The 14,516-nt window shown below is 36.7% G+C and overlaps 1 pseudogene; it reads right to left on the bottom strand.

Moving 5' to 3' along the window:
- Positions 1–236: 236 nt before the first annotated feature.
- LOC125255185 lies at positions 237–8,890 on the bottom strand (annotated as a pseudogene).
- Positions 8,891–14,516: the final 5,626 nt, after the last annotated feature.

The following is a 14,516-nucleotide window of genomic DNA, read 5'->3' as shown; positions in this document are numbered from 1 at the left end:
TTGTTGTCTTTCATCCACATTAGTCAAAAATACATTTTCTGCCTTTTCTCAGTCTAGAAAGCTCCAAATTCAAAAATAATTTCACATTTCTGCTACATAAATGACCAATTTTAAATACACATTCATCTTTCCAGGGGTGAAGTACCCCTTTAAATAAATCACCAGAATTAGCCATTTTTTCTAAGTAAGAAAATTTAAGTTACATAAAACAAGCAAATTAATCTTTTACTTTTAATTCTAGGCTAGTTTATTTATCTTAGAAGAAAAAAAAACAAGACTCATCAAGATTTCATTTTTTGCAGTCTATTCTGATTTATCAACACAGTTTCACTGATCCATTATAAACATAAAACCCAGGATAGAGCAGTTGAGTGAATGTGGTCTGGACTGTGTGGATGAGGCTCATTGTGTCTCCAGAGACGCTGTAGAAGGACAGAGTTCCTCCACTGTGATCCACATACACTCCTATTCTCCTGCTGATGGACTTTACTGGGAGTTCAGTCTGTATGTTATTGTGTCTGAATGAGTAACTGGAGGAAGAGCAGATCAAACTCCAGGACTGATCATTACCTCCAAACAAACACTCTTTACCCCGTCCCTTCCTGCTGATGCTCTTATATGACACTGATATAAACACATAATTTTTCCCACTCCACTCAATCTCCCAGTAACAGCGTCCACACACACTCTCTCTACACAACACCTGAAAATATCCATCAAATCTGTCTGGATGATCAGGATACGACTGCTTTGTGTTAGTGTAAGTAATCACTCTGTTCCCCTCAGACAGACGGAGGAATTTTTTCACTGTGTTCAGATCCAGATTGAGCTGATGGGAATCTGATGGAGAAAAAACACATCAGAATCAGGAATTATTAATCTGATCTTTTAATGTTTCTGAACTCTTCATGTTCAATATATCATCAGTGTCTCAGTACAGTTAATCAGATATCCTGTGAAAATCATCATTTACATCAGTGGATCTCAACCTTTTTTGGGCCGGTCTAATCAGTCTTCCCTGAAAATTAATGTTGGTTATTATTCTGTGTTTATTATTATAATTTAAAGGTCTATTATTATATTTACACCATTTAAATATTTGAGGTCAGTGTGATTCTTTTCTTTTTTTTTTAAACTGACACTTTAATTTACCAAGGATCCATTGAATTGTATCAACAATAAGTGTAATAATTTGATGTACAAGTTAAGTATTGTAGGTCTATTGTATTGTTGGTGATTTTCAGTGCTGTAGATTTTGGCAATCTTGAGCTTTCTTTAAATTTCTATCTGTTTCCCCAAAGATTAAAGAGACTTGATACAAAATACAGTTTAGCATAAATCCATAGTGGAATTTTTCCAGAAGAGTTTTCAGTTTCTTACTTTTCTGAAACTCTTGAGGGGCTTTTTTTCTACTGTGATTTTACCTCTAATATTGTCTGTTTAATTTCTAATATTGAATGTTTTTAATTTGCTTTCAGTGAAAAATAATCATATTTATTCATTAGTTTTAGAAGATTTACTGTTTTTGAAGAATATATTGAATCCCCAGTTTAGTGTCCTGATTTACATCTTTGTTGAAGTTCATCCCATTTCAAATCTTTTTATTTCATATTTCCAGTGCCAGTACACACTTCTATATCTTTACCTTTAGCGTTCCTTGTGTACCGGCACTTCTGATGTGTGTTATATTGTGTCTGAATGCTAAACGCAGAAGTTGTTTTCACTGGAAGTTCAGCAGCTGCACTACAGAAAGCTGACAGAAACACTGAAGTAAATAGTTGTTGTTGTGGAAATGAAAAAGTCTATTCTGGTCACATGGGTGTAAACTGGCAGGTCACACTCTGACGTGAACGGCGTTACATGTTGTGTCACCACAAAAGCACATACAACCCATTATAATCAATGATTCTGTCTACAATAGACACGTATCAACTGTAAACGGATGCTACGTTCAATTTCTGACGCAATTGATCTCAGCACTTAGAATGTGGTTATATTGTTACAGACAATTTTCTTTTGCAAGTAATTACAAGTTTGTAAATCTTGTAAATCTTTGGCATTTACACACCTTTAACAAAAACCTCCCAAAAACACCTCGACATCCCCCGATGTTCTCTAAACGCCCCGTTGAGAAACACTGATTAACATGATCAATTATTAAACTTGTAAATCATGTTTTCTTTCTCCTTCTGCAGGAAGAACATGAACACACTCAGTGAGTTTTTCTGCTTGTTTTCTTAGTGACTTACATTGTAGGAAGTCGTTCCTGGTTCTGGGAACAATGTTGGTGAAAGTGACTGTGGAAATCAACAGACATGAAGAGTGTGATTATCATGTCAAGAGAAAATGATCCCTGCATCCGTTCCTAAGACATTTCTAATATGATCTTCTACATGATATGAGATGATGGAGGATCATTTCTGAGAGCAGATAAATCTCCAGGACTTTACCTCTGTCAGAGATCTTCTTCAGCTCCTCTTTGCAGAAATCCTCCAGTTTGTCTCTCAGCTGACGGACAGATTCTCTCACAACATCAAAAGAGGAGAGAGAACTGAAGGGATCGTCATTTACGTCTGTAGATTCAGGAGGAGCTGAGAGAGACTGGAAACTCTACGGAAAACAGAAATCAAAGCTCATCACCTCCACACTTCAGACAATAACCTGCACTACTGTCAGATTTGAGCAGCTCTTGTTGATCTTTAGTAACTCTCCTCAATCCAGAACTTTCACAGCATCAGCTTGATTCTTCTCATGTTCATTATATCATATTGAAGACTTCAGATGCAAAAGCCTCTAAGTGCCATCTGAAATGTTCTTCTAAAATTAGCATTTTTATCAAGCTTGTATGTTTAGGGTCAGTAATTTCACTCTAATGGCAATGAAAAGGTTTTATTTAACTCGACTATTGTTTAAAAATTACTGTATTGTTTGCTTAAAATTAACCCAAAATATGTTGGAGATTAACAATTAATAAATGTTTATTTTTTATTATTGTTGCCTCTATTCATTATTTGTCTGATTTTTCATTTCCAGCCTATTTTAATTTCATTTTAAGCCAGCCATATGATCATTTTAACTAATAGTTGAGTTAAATAAAACTGCCCAGTATGTTGAGTAAACATTTAACCCAACCGCTGGGTTAAAACAACCCAATCACAGGGTTTGTCCATTTTCAACCCAACTGTGATTGTTTTTAACCCAGCATTTTTAGAGTGTATATATGTTAGAGGTACAAATTATTGTGCCACTTACACTGTATGTGAACTTTCTAGGAAAACACTTGATGATCAAACATCTGGCAATAACATAAATGAAACAGATCAAGAGCATCAATTGAGTCACATGACAGGGTTGAGTAGATTTGATCAGGAAAAACAGTTGAAATGCAACAAGTAGATTGACCATTATTTATAACTTTTGAGCAGTTAGTGGCTCTGAAATTCACAAGGCTTAAATATGCTAAAGCAGAGGTAAAATACAGCCTCACTTCCTGTTTGAGGACTAAATATTTAAATATTAGTGAAGTTTTGAACTGTTGATGTCTGGAAGCTCAATATATCTTTCAGAAAAAAGAGATTTCCAGAGCTGAACTGCATTTGAAAGTGTGTCTCTTTTGAAAGAAGAAGATCAGATGAGAGTCTGACTGATGATTATATAATAACCGAACACACAGATCAACACTTCAGTCAACGGCTCATTCTGCTCTCATGAAATGTTTCTCTGTGAGTCTCTTGCTCAAGTCCACTATGATCCTGTTCTTCTAGATCTCTGTTACCTGCAGGAAATGGATGTGATCCTGTGTGTGTGAAAGCTGCTCCAGCTCAGCGTCTCTCCTCCTCAGATCATTGATCTCCTGCTCCAGTCGCTCCAGTCGTCCTTCAGCTCGACTCACTGCAGTATTTTCCTGATCTCTGATCCGCTGTGTGGCCTCAGAGCGGCTTCTCTCAATGGAGCGGATGAGCTCAGTGAAGATCCTCTCACTGTCCTCCACTGCTGTCTGTGCAGAGCGCTGTTAGGACACACATCACAATCACACAGTGGCTTCAGTGAGTCCTGACTGAGACTTGTCAAACTTCTCTTCTTCTCCAGACTCACCTTATGAGACTCCACAGCCTTTCTCAGCTGCTGAAGATCTTTCTCTCTCTGCTGGATCCTCTGCTGGAACCACCTCTGCGTCTCCTTCAGCTGGTGCTAAAGGACAAACCAATGACAGGAGAAACGTCACATAAATCATCAAGTCAACAGATATGAATCCAGTATCAGTAAAGTGCTGAGATTGAGGGTTAAAGATCTTTCATGATAAGGTTATAGGTTCAGTCATAAGTGCCAGCATTATTTCATCAAAGTCTAGTTTTATAGGGATAGTTCACCCAGAAATGTAAATTCTTTTATTGTTACTCATGTCTTTCCAAACTTGTATGATTTTCTCTTGCAGAACACAAAAGAGATGTCTGTCGGTGCGTTCCCAAACGGGATATATCATCCAAACCGAAGTGCTCAAACTAATCACTTCAAAGGGCCCTGCGGAATGAAGGATTTCGAAGGGTACAACTAATGGACACTTCGGGCCCCCATGAAGTTGTTTGACGTCACAGTCAGAATGGGTACAGGAGTGTAGCGAATTACACGCATTTAATCAATTAGCTCAAATCATGGGTGAAAAATATATAATTATATCATAACACGTTATGACTAATTGTAATATAGATCGACCAAAGAGGGAATTATGCACATATATTGTGAATTAATTACAACAGATTATAATTAATTACAAATATGATTAGTTCTAGTTCACTAGTGGTTTGAGAAAGACTATCCTAGTTTGTCCAGCAAACCATCAATTTTCTCATAGACTATTATAAAAGGAAATTAGTCTCTGGCCACGAGAATAACTTACTATTATAGCATTAAAGCATAAAGCAGTGTTGCAGAATCAAACATAGAAGTGACTTGGTTTTCTGAATGAGCAGCAGAACAATTGAGCGTGAATATAATGTATTTAATATATGAAACTACAAATACAAAGGTTATACGGCTAAATATACATAAAAATTAAACATCTATAGAAAACTAAAGTAAAATCAAGAAAAACAGAGGTGATCAAAGAAATGGCAAATTACAAACAGTTAAAACCTTTGAGAACCAGCAAGGAAACTCAGTTTACACAGAGTTTAAAGTACAGATGAAATCAAAATCGACCCTATTTACTTTGTTAGTGCATATTACTAGTCTTGTGGTGAACAATTAATCCGTGCAAGTTAAAACACAGAAGAGAATTGTTTGACGCGGTAATCTTTAATCAAAATCTGAAATGTTACTTCCGGTCTGGAATGGCGTTCCTTCTCTTTAAAGCGCATGGAAAGATGCAAGTAACAACTTAAGTTCAGGTGCTGTCTGTCTGTAGGAGATTCAGCATGCTTGGTTTGGCAATTGGTCCTTTTCCAGGAGGGCCTTCTCCGGTGAGATTGTCAAACAAGGTTTTAACTTAAGAGTAAAATAACCGGAAAAGAAATTAGAGAGAGTCTGTCTCCAAGGTGATGGAGGATGACGAAGACTTGATGAAAGAGAAACTTGTGCGACGAAGAGATGCGTGTCATTGTGTTTTAAGAACAACAAACCAGAATGCCTCCTTGGGTACGTCAGCCAATGATGAGGGTGAAATTTTGGCGGGCAAACTTTTCTTTGTCTCCATTTATGACCTCATTTGCATGGTTTATGAAGTGTCAGATCAGAGTACATTTTCTTCAAAGTATCATTAAAAATAGAACAATGAATTTTACAGTAATGTGACATACATTGTCAAATAAGGCATAAAGAGAGCTTTACAAAGAGACCAAACGTGTCAGACGTCAAAGACGTAAAAGGGGAGATACAGTTTATACCTATACTATCGTTTAGAATGAAACTAACACAACTACAGTCATAGCTAAGCTTATACACTAGGGATACATACATGCAACTTGAAATACAACGACGGGCACAGTCATATTTTGAGGATAAATGTACACACAATCTCTATGTGGTGTTGTCATGTCTTGTTTTGTTTTGGTTCATGTTCAGGGTTTTTGGTTTATTTTCATAGTTATGCTTTGTTTCTTTGCCATGTTTGTTTTCCTTGTTTTTGCCATGTTTTGTATCATGTGATTCCATTGCCCTCATGTGTTCATGTCATGTGCTTCCCCTGTCTCATGTGTCATGTTCTGATTGGTTGTTATTGTCATGTGATTTCAGTTCTGTCTTGCCATTGATCCTTTGTCTTCATTGTTCACAGGTGTTCCTTGTTTGTCATTAGTCCCTTTGTATAAATAGCCCTCATGTTTCATTGTTCTCTTGTCTAGCTTTGTTTTATGTAACCCGCTTTTGGTGAGTGTCAGTATCTGTTTTCACGTCACGTCACGTCACGTCACGTCACGTCACGTCACGTCTTTGTTTTTGTTCCTGTTTTTGTTCCTGTTTTTGTCTGTATTTTGGCTGTGATGGGAAGAGTTGGAGGTGGATAAATTCAACGAAACTGCTATCGTGGCTTCAATCGGGTAAGAGAAGTGTGGATCAGGAGGAGAAAGTGTCAAGCACAAGAACTGAAGAGAACAAAAGTGAACAGAGCACAGGTGCTAACAGTGGCTTTGATAGCGCCAGTGATGTCACCGGAGCGTCTGCTAGCAGCAGCAAACGGTACAAAACAGTGAGAAATTTTGACTCGAACTACATCAAATTTACATTTATTTGTAGCGGGAGAGAGAACGAGCCCAGGCTGCAGTGTGTGTTATGTGGCAAAGTTCTTAACAATGAATGAATGAAACCGTCGCATCTCAAACGACATCTAACAACCAAACACACGGCACTTCAGGACAAACCAGTTTTTTTTACAAAAACGTGATGAACTGAAGCATTCAAAGTCCACCATTTAATCCTGTGGTACACCCGTAATCAAAGCAGTACAGTTTAGTACAGTTATGTTACAGCTGTTATTGTTACTTGCAATTACACATTCAGCCTGTGTTGTTTTTTTAACGAGTACAGTAAATGGTTTACTTAACATTTAAGTACAACACATTTTTATTTGATCTTTATTTAAGTTCATTTTTATTTAAACATTTAAAGTACAGTACAGTTTTTATTTAACTTTTAGGTTCAATACATTTTAATTAAATTTTTTTTATTTACCTGTATGTAAGTGCAGTGTTGATGTTCAAACTGCGCATTTACAGTGTTTAACAATAATAAATATACTTATTTGGAATAAACTGCCTCGTTTTTGAACTTTAGCTGAATAGTTAGGCATACTACGCTACTGTATTTAAATGTTGGTCATTATGGTGGTACTTGGAGAGAGAAATATTTTCTGAGGTGGTACTTGGTGTAAAAAGTTTGAGAACCACTGGATTAGTGCATAGGGATGAGCCCTTCCGAATGGAACGCAGGGCCAGTTTCTAGAACCCAAATCAAATATGGTGACATGTCAATAACATCAAACCTCACTGGCTCATGCATGTCACATGACTTAACATGCCACCTTATTTGATTTTCCTAATTGCTTCAGAAGGCTTAGATTGAGTTCAGGTGTTTCTTATTAATTATCTTGTAAAGTTCCTTTGTTTGCTGTACATTTAAACCCTGTGTTTCCTTCAGTTTTCTCTCTGTCCTCGTCATTGAAAAGTTTGGTTGTTCTGTTCCTTGTGTTTGGTGGAGTTTTGAGTTTGTTTAAATAAAGAAAGCTGCGGCATCTAGATCCTGATTATATTTGTTTGTGCTGCAACCAGCAACCGTGACAATAGTACAGTACATAGAAATTTCATGTCGGAGCAGGATTTGAGCGAACGTCATTTTAGCGGTTTTAGTGTGAGTGATATGTGAGTGGAGCGTGCTAGCATTATTATTATTATTATTATTATAGATTTATGCTATTATGTATGTTTATGAAGGATTACAGGTAGAAATAATCATTTTCATAGTACATCATTGTGAAATTAATAGTTCTGTTCATATAAAATATCTGTACTGCTTAAGATCTTATTAAACATTTATCTCTCAGTATACAGTATGTACATTGTGTAAACATTTTGCATGATTATCTCATGTTGAATAATAATTGGACTCAACATTTTTCATGTTTATTTAATCTTTTTACACATTTTACTCAGAAAATCATCTGAACGACGGCTTCCTTTTGTAAAGACTTGTTATTGAGTAATGTTTAGTTTGCTGGGTACAAAGTTCATACCTGTTTCTCTGTCCTCTGTGCTGCAGCTGATACAGTGTCGTGGTTTTTATGTTCATCCATATACAGCACACATATACACTTCTGATCAGTGCGGCAGAAAACCTCAAGGATCTTGTCGTGTTTCAGGCAGATCATCTCCTGCAGTCATCCAGTGGCTTCAGTCACTTTATGTGGCTTACGAGAGTGAAATTCCTCATGACGATCAAAATGAGTTTGACAGTAAGACTCCAGACACACCAGACAGGACTTGACGGCTTTGTGTTTTCTTCCAGTACAGACGTCACACTGCACATCTCCAGCTCCAGCGTAACAGTCAGCAGGAAGTTTAATCTTCTTCAGTTTCTCCACCACTTCAGCCAACATTGTGTTTTTAGCTAAAGCAGGTCTTGGACTGAAGGTCTGTCTGCACTGAGGACAGCTGTAGACTCTCATCTGATCCTCCTGATCCCAGGAGCCTGTAATGCAGATCTTACAGTAACTGTGTCCACAGGGAATGGCCACTGGATCCTTCAGGAGATCCAGACACACTGGACACATGAACTCCTCCTGAGAAAATCTGGCTTCTGCCATTTTACTGCATGAATACAGAGACACAAACACACAACAGCTCAACTACACTTCAGTTTCAGTTTCTCTGAAGTCATGTGATTCCTGTTTCCTGGTTCTGTGTTTGAGTGATGTGTGCAAAACAGGTGTGTCTATAAAGCAGCTTCCTCATTCCTGGTCCTGAAGAGCCTCATTCCTTCTAAGTTTTTAGTTTTCATGGGTGTTCCATATGGGGCATATTTATCAATCTATCTTAGAAACGAGCACAGAATTCCTCTTACGAGAGGGCTACACTGTAAACCTAAATAAGTTGAACTAACTCAAAAACATCTGAGGTAATCGGTTACATCAATATTTTTGAGTTATGATGTTCCCAGTTTTAAGTAAGCAGAACTACTAAGTTTTGAGTTTGTAGTACTCATGCATGTTAATTGCTCTTAACTTGAAGTACCGAGTTAGCTAATTCCAGAGGTCGCGTTAAATTTTACGTCATTGACGGAATTTTTTTTATCAATGACGGAAAAATCTGAAGGCCGTCCGTCACGTTGACAGATTACCCTGAGGGTGATCTATTGTAAATTGTAACTGTAATTCCCACCCCTGTCCAGTTGGTGGTGAGTGCGCTCCAATGTAGCAGCAGAGCACTGGATCCAGAACAAAAATGAAACTGGCACAATCTTTTGCTATGCGTTTGATAACGCACAGGCGAGTACCCAGAAGCTACAATGATATATCCCGCCACATTAAAGAGCGTCAAAACGGTATTTATTGCTTGAATTTCGTAATGAAATGGACAGAATTTAAAATATGAGACTTTGTTCCATATCAAAAGCAATAAAAAGCTTTCAGCCTATTGCGATTTATTGGATGGGAGGCGCACTGTACTGTTTATTCATCAACTGAAAACAGCATATAGCCTACCAAAAGATCGACTGGGATTTACAAATCGATATTAGTCTTATGAATGTGACCAAAACAGCAAGGAGACATTTTAATTGTTTTTAATAAAGTAATGTTTTCTGAATCAGTGTATCAGGCTGCAAAGATGAAGTTGACATTACTGACTCTCATCATCTCTAGTGGACGCGCCTAGAGAGAGAATGCACATTTCATTCGGTTTATGCCGAGTTCAGACTGCACGATTTTCAAAGTAGTCGGGTCACTGTTCTTTTCACACTGCATGACTATCTTGGCCAACATTCAGTCGCTGCAGTGTTCATACTGCACGATGGATCGGCGACAGAAGGTTTCACACTGCATGACTTTACAATAGGAAGAATCGCCAACAACTCTGTCTGGCACACAAACTCCGTTTCACAACCATACAACACGCGAGACGTGACAAGGAAACAACACGATATCACGCATTCAAGACTGGAGTTCTCACGTGAGACTGGGCCTGCGTCTCAATCAGCTCCCTAGCTCCCTAGGTCGTGAGTCAGTATATAATGAAAGTGAATGTGGCTGATACCCTGATCAGTGTCCTGACTACTGAACTAGGGAGCTGATTGAGACACACGGCAATTATTATTAAAAATAGTAGCCCGCTAGAAGCTTGAAATACTAATTGTCTGTGCGCCGATTTGCAGCGAAAACAACAAAAATAAAAGAAGAATAGGGAGAAGGAAATGTTTGGGGAGACGCAAGGAACAAGGATTGTGTGTTCTGCAACGACAGTTGTAGCAAAATACATAACTTTTCAATGTGCTGCTGTTGCATATGGTCAAGCAAATGTTTGTGTTTTGGTTTGGTTTGACAGAATTGTAATGTTTATGTGAATGAAGCCATGCCTGCTGATATTGTGGTCTATATCTCCTCCCCGAACTCATCGCCGATGCAGTTTTCAGTCAGAACACTTTTCACACAGCAGGATTTTGAATCGCCGACAGGTCCAGATATTTAGCATGCCAAATATCTCACGGGCGTCGGCGATTCTCTCAGATCACGTCTTTACTCATTCACACTGCGTGATTGTCACTCGCGTGAACAAGCACCGATTTGCCTGTGATTTCGGGCATTTGTTGGCGATTTCTCAAAACCTGTCGGCGAGCCAAAATCGGGGCTAAAATCGTGCAGTCTGAACTCGGCTTTAGTCTAGATAATCAGAGTAGCCTATTTATTTTCATTTTGAATTATTTCGTTTTCGTTAAAGTAGATATTTAAAACTTTTTATAGATATATTTCTCAGGTCTCTGAGGCAAGCAGCCACTGAGTTTCGGTTCATTTAGCCTGTAAGACTCGTTCCAGTTCACGCGCCAGTGATTGAGCCCGCGCTTCCATGTCATGATTATATTTTCTGCTATATTTGCTTCTTATTTATTAAATCCAGGCAATTGGTTAATGAAACATTGATTAAAAATAAGATACAATTTTTACTAAACGAAATTCACTTTAAAAGAAAGGCTTTATACAAAACAAAACTTAATGAAGTGGTCAAAATCATGTCGGACACACTCCATGACTCCCGATATATTGCGCATCTTATGATGCATCTTACTCATGCTGTTCACTTTTCATAATCAAATAGATGAATTTAAAACATAACATAAGACTATTTAAACATAAATATGAAACTATGTTTTCTTTAATGGCTACCAACACGTAGCCTATAGTACAGTACAGAGAAATCCATGTGTGAATTACCCGTCATTTTAATTTTCATATTTTAATTATATATTTTATTATACATTTCATTTTTAATTATATATTATAATTAAAAAAAGAAAATGAAAATGACGGGTAATAATAGATTATGACAGAATTTTTATGACCCTGTCCGTCAAAATGACGGACAATGTTAACGTCTAACGCAACCTCTGGCTAATTCATACACTTTGAGAGCAATTAACATTAAATATTTGGTTAATTAACTTAAGTTTTGCCAGACGTACAATAATTATCGTATTTGTACAATAATTTTGACCTCTAAATGATGTACGATCAATCAGGTCAGTTCAACAAGGTCAGTTGTTTCCCACAAAGGTATGCCTAATTATTTATGTATTGTGGTAATTTGCAGGTCATGTCAAAAAGTTGTTTGTCTATAGATAAATAGCTGTATTCTGTACGTTGGACTTGTCATGTCACCTTTATTTATACAGCTCTTTTTGCAATGCGTTTTGATTTGATTACCTTCAATTCAATATTGATTAATTTGGGGCCTATCAGGTAAGTTACATTACATGGGAAATTTTCTAGGAAAAAAAAAACTCTCTCAACTAATGTTGTAAACAATAGAGGGAACCACAGTTGATACATCATTATAATATTAAAGGTTAAGATTGATTCGTAACAAATTACACATGGGACATTTTTATAATAACATAGAATTATATTTCTACTCATTTTTATATAGGCCTTTTATATAAGCTAAATGTGACAGCAAATATAACATTTGTTAAAACAAGCTGTTTTATTGACGCATTTCTGCAATTGAAACACTGACTGATCAATTAAATGTGACGATGTGGATTTCGGTAAGTTGTACTGTATCTTTCAACATACCTTCAGATGTTCATTCATGTTTATTTCATGTTATAACTAGTAAAGCGGAAGAGATGGTCAGTTCATGTGCGCTCTGCATGAACTGAACCTCTACAGTGATCTGTCACATCACAGAGTACCAAGAAAGACTGCGAAACCTGGAGGAGACGTCCATGGTCTCACTTCAGTCTATGGGAAAGTAGCCCCTTTTCGATTCTTGTAAGCTTTATTGTGCTTGCAATTTCAGAGTGTGTTGAATTGCAGAGCTGGTGTAAAAATCCACATTTTTCAGATCAGATGCTTACACAAATGTTGTTTTCTCATTGGGTTTTTATTATTGAAAAACTTAGTAGCACATATTTACATATTCATCTAAATGCCACTTGGGATGTTTGCTAAATCCGGTGCTCAAATATTTTGAACCTTTTTTACCCTTAAGCAAAGAAACAAAAACAACTTATGTGAACCTCAATGTTTTCCTTATTATAATAATTATTATTATTATTATTATTATTTATTATAGTCTTTCCACAGTGATGGCACATGAAAGGCTTCTCTCTGCTGTGAGTTATTATATGATACCTAAGCTGATTCATGTCTGAGAAACTGACTCCACAAACAGTTCTCTCATACATGAATACTCATGTGGTACTTTAAGGTTTCTTTATATCTGAAAGTTTTTCCACACTGACCACATATAAATGGCTTCTCGCTAGTGTGAATTCTCAAGTGGTCTTTAAAGTGTCTTTTCTGATTGAAACTCCTTCCACACTGTTGGCAGGTGTAAAGGCTTCTCTTCATTGTGAATTCTCATAGGCCTGTTAAGGCTTCACTGTAAAAAAAAAAAAAACCTGTTGTTTTTACAAGAAAACGCTGGCAGCTGTGGTTACCAGAGAATTCCTGTAAAAAATACAGCAGCACAGTAGATAACTTTACTGACAAAATATGTAAATTAATTTACAGTAAATGAAATCACAGCTGAATCACATTAAAAAACTGTTAAGTCTACAAAAAAAAAATTGTTAATCTCGCATAACTGTGTTGTATATAAATATACTATTTCCTGTATTTTTTTACATGTAATAATTGCTTATTGTGCATCAATAAATGATAAAATTAACAGGGAAATATCAAACAAAACTCTAAAACAACAGTAAAACTTTGCATTTTAAATGGAAATATATTATATATTATTCTGTATATTATACATAAAATCTAATCATAATATGCTGCATTTTTATGATTTAATAATGAAGTTATTGTGGGAAATCTCAAAAATACATCTTGAGAAAAGACAAAAGAGCAAAATATCACTTGAGAAATTTATTTAACAGCCATTGTTAATAGTTGTAAACAATTGGATGAATTTTTATTCAAACAATGTTTTCAAAGTTTGGAACATATTTTATGTGCCAGGCACACAACAACAACCCACACTCTCCCTGTCTGGAATGTTCCACAGTATGGCATAAAACAACTGAACGCATTTATTTCAACGTACTTGTATACAACATACAAAGAAGCTACATGTAATGGTTCTTTAAACATTTTTCTGTCACAAAGTTTAAGTGCCAGGCACACAACAACAACCCAATTCACAACAACCTTGTCTGGAATGTTCCACAGTATGGCATAAAACTTATCTATCTCCATGGAGACAATCAGGTGATGCCAAAAGGCTAAGCTCCAGGTCAGATCTGTGGAGAGGAAAGCCCCCTCACAGTAAGAATGCACGTTTGTTAAGGTATTTTTTGCAATAAAAACAGTTCTAATGGAATAAATCCAAGAGACAAGTTTTATACCATACTGTGGAACATTTCCGCAAAGCAAGAGCATCTTCATGAAACAAGCAGGTGGCGGACTCTCTACCAGAAAAAGTTAGTGCACATTTAAGAGAGAGGGGAGAGTTCCTGTATCGCAAATAGATTAGAAAATGTAGGTATACAGCAATACATAGATCAAACTTATTATAATGCAGTGCAAATATATACTGATGGTTCAAAAGACCCAGAATTTGGGAAAACAGCAGTAGCGGTATATATTCCACTTTTTAACATTAGAATGTCAAAAAGAACTTCAGATCATATTTCGGTATTCACTGCAGAAATAATAGCAATATGTCTAGCACTTCAGTGGATAGAAGAAATACAACCAACAAGGGCAGTGATTTGTACAGATTCTCTATCAGCTTTAAATAGCTTGGAAAGTGGAACATCATCAGCAAGGCAAGACATGATAAACGAAGTAATGCAGAGTCTCTACAGAA

The sequence above is a fragment of the Megalobrama amblycephala genome, linkage group LG20, assembly GCF_018812025.1.
Source record: "Megalobrama amblycephala isolate DHTTF-2021 linkage group LG20, ASM1881202v1, whole genome shotgun sequence".
Lineage (NCBI taxonomy): Eukaryota > Metazoa > Chordata > Actinopteri > Cypriniformes > Xenocyprididae > Megalobrama > Megalobrama amblycephala.
Note: the sequence above shows the minus strand (reverse complement) of the source record. Positions and strands in the feature narration are given on the sequence as shown.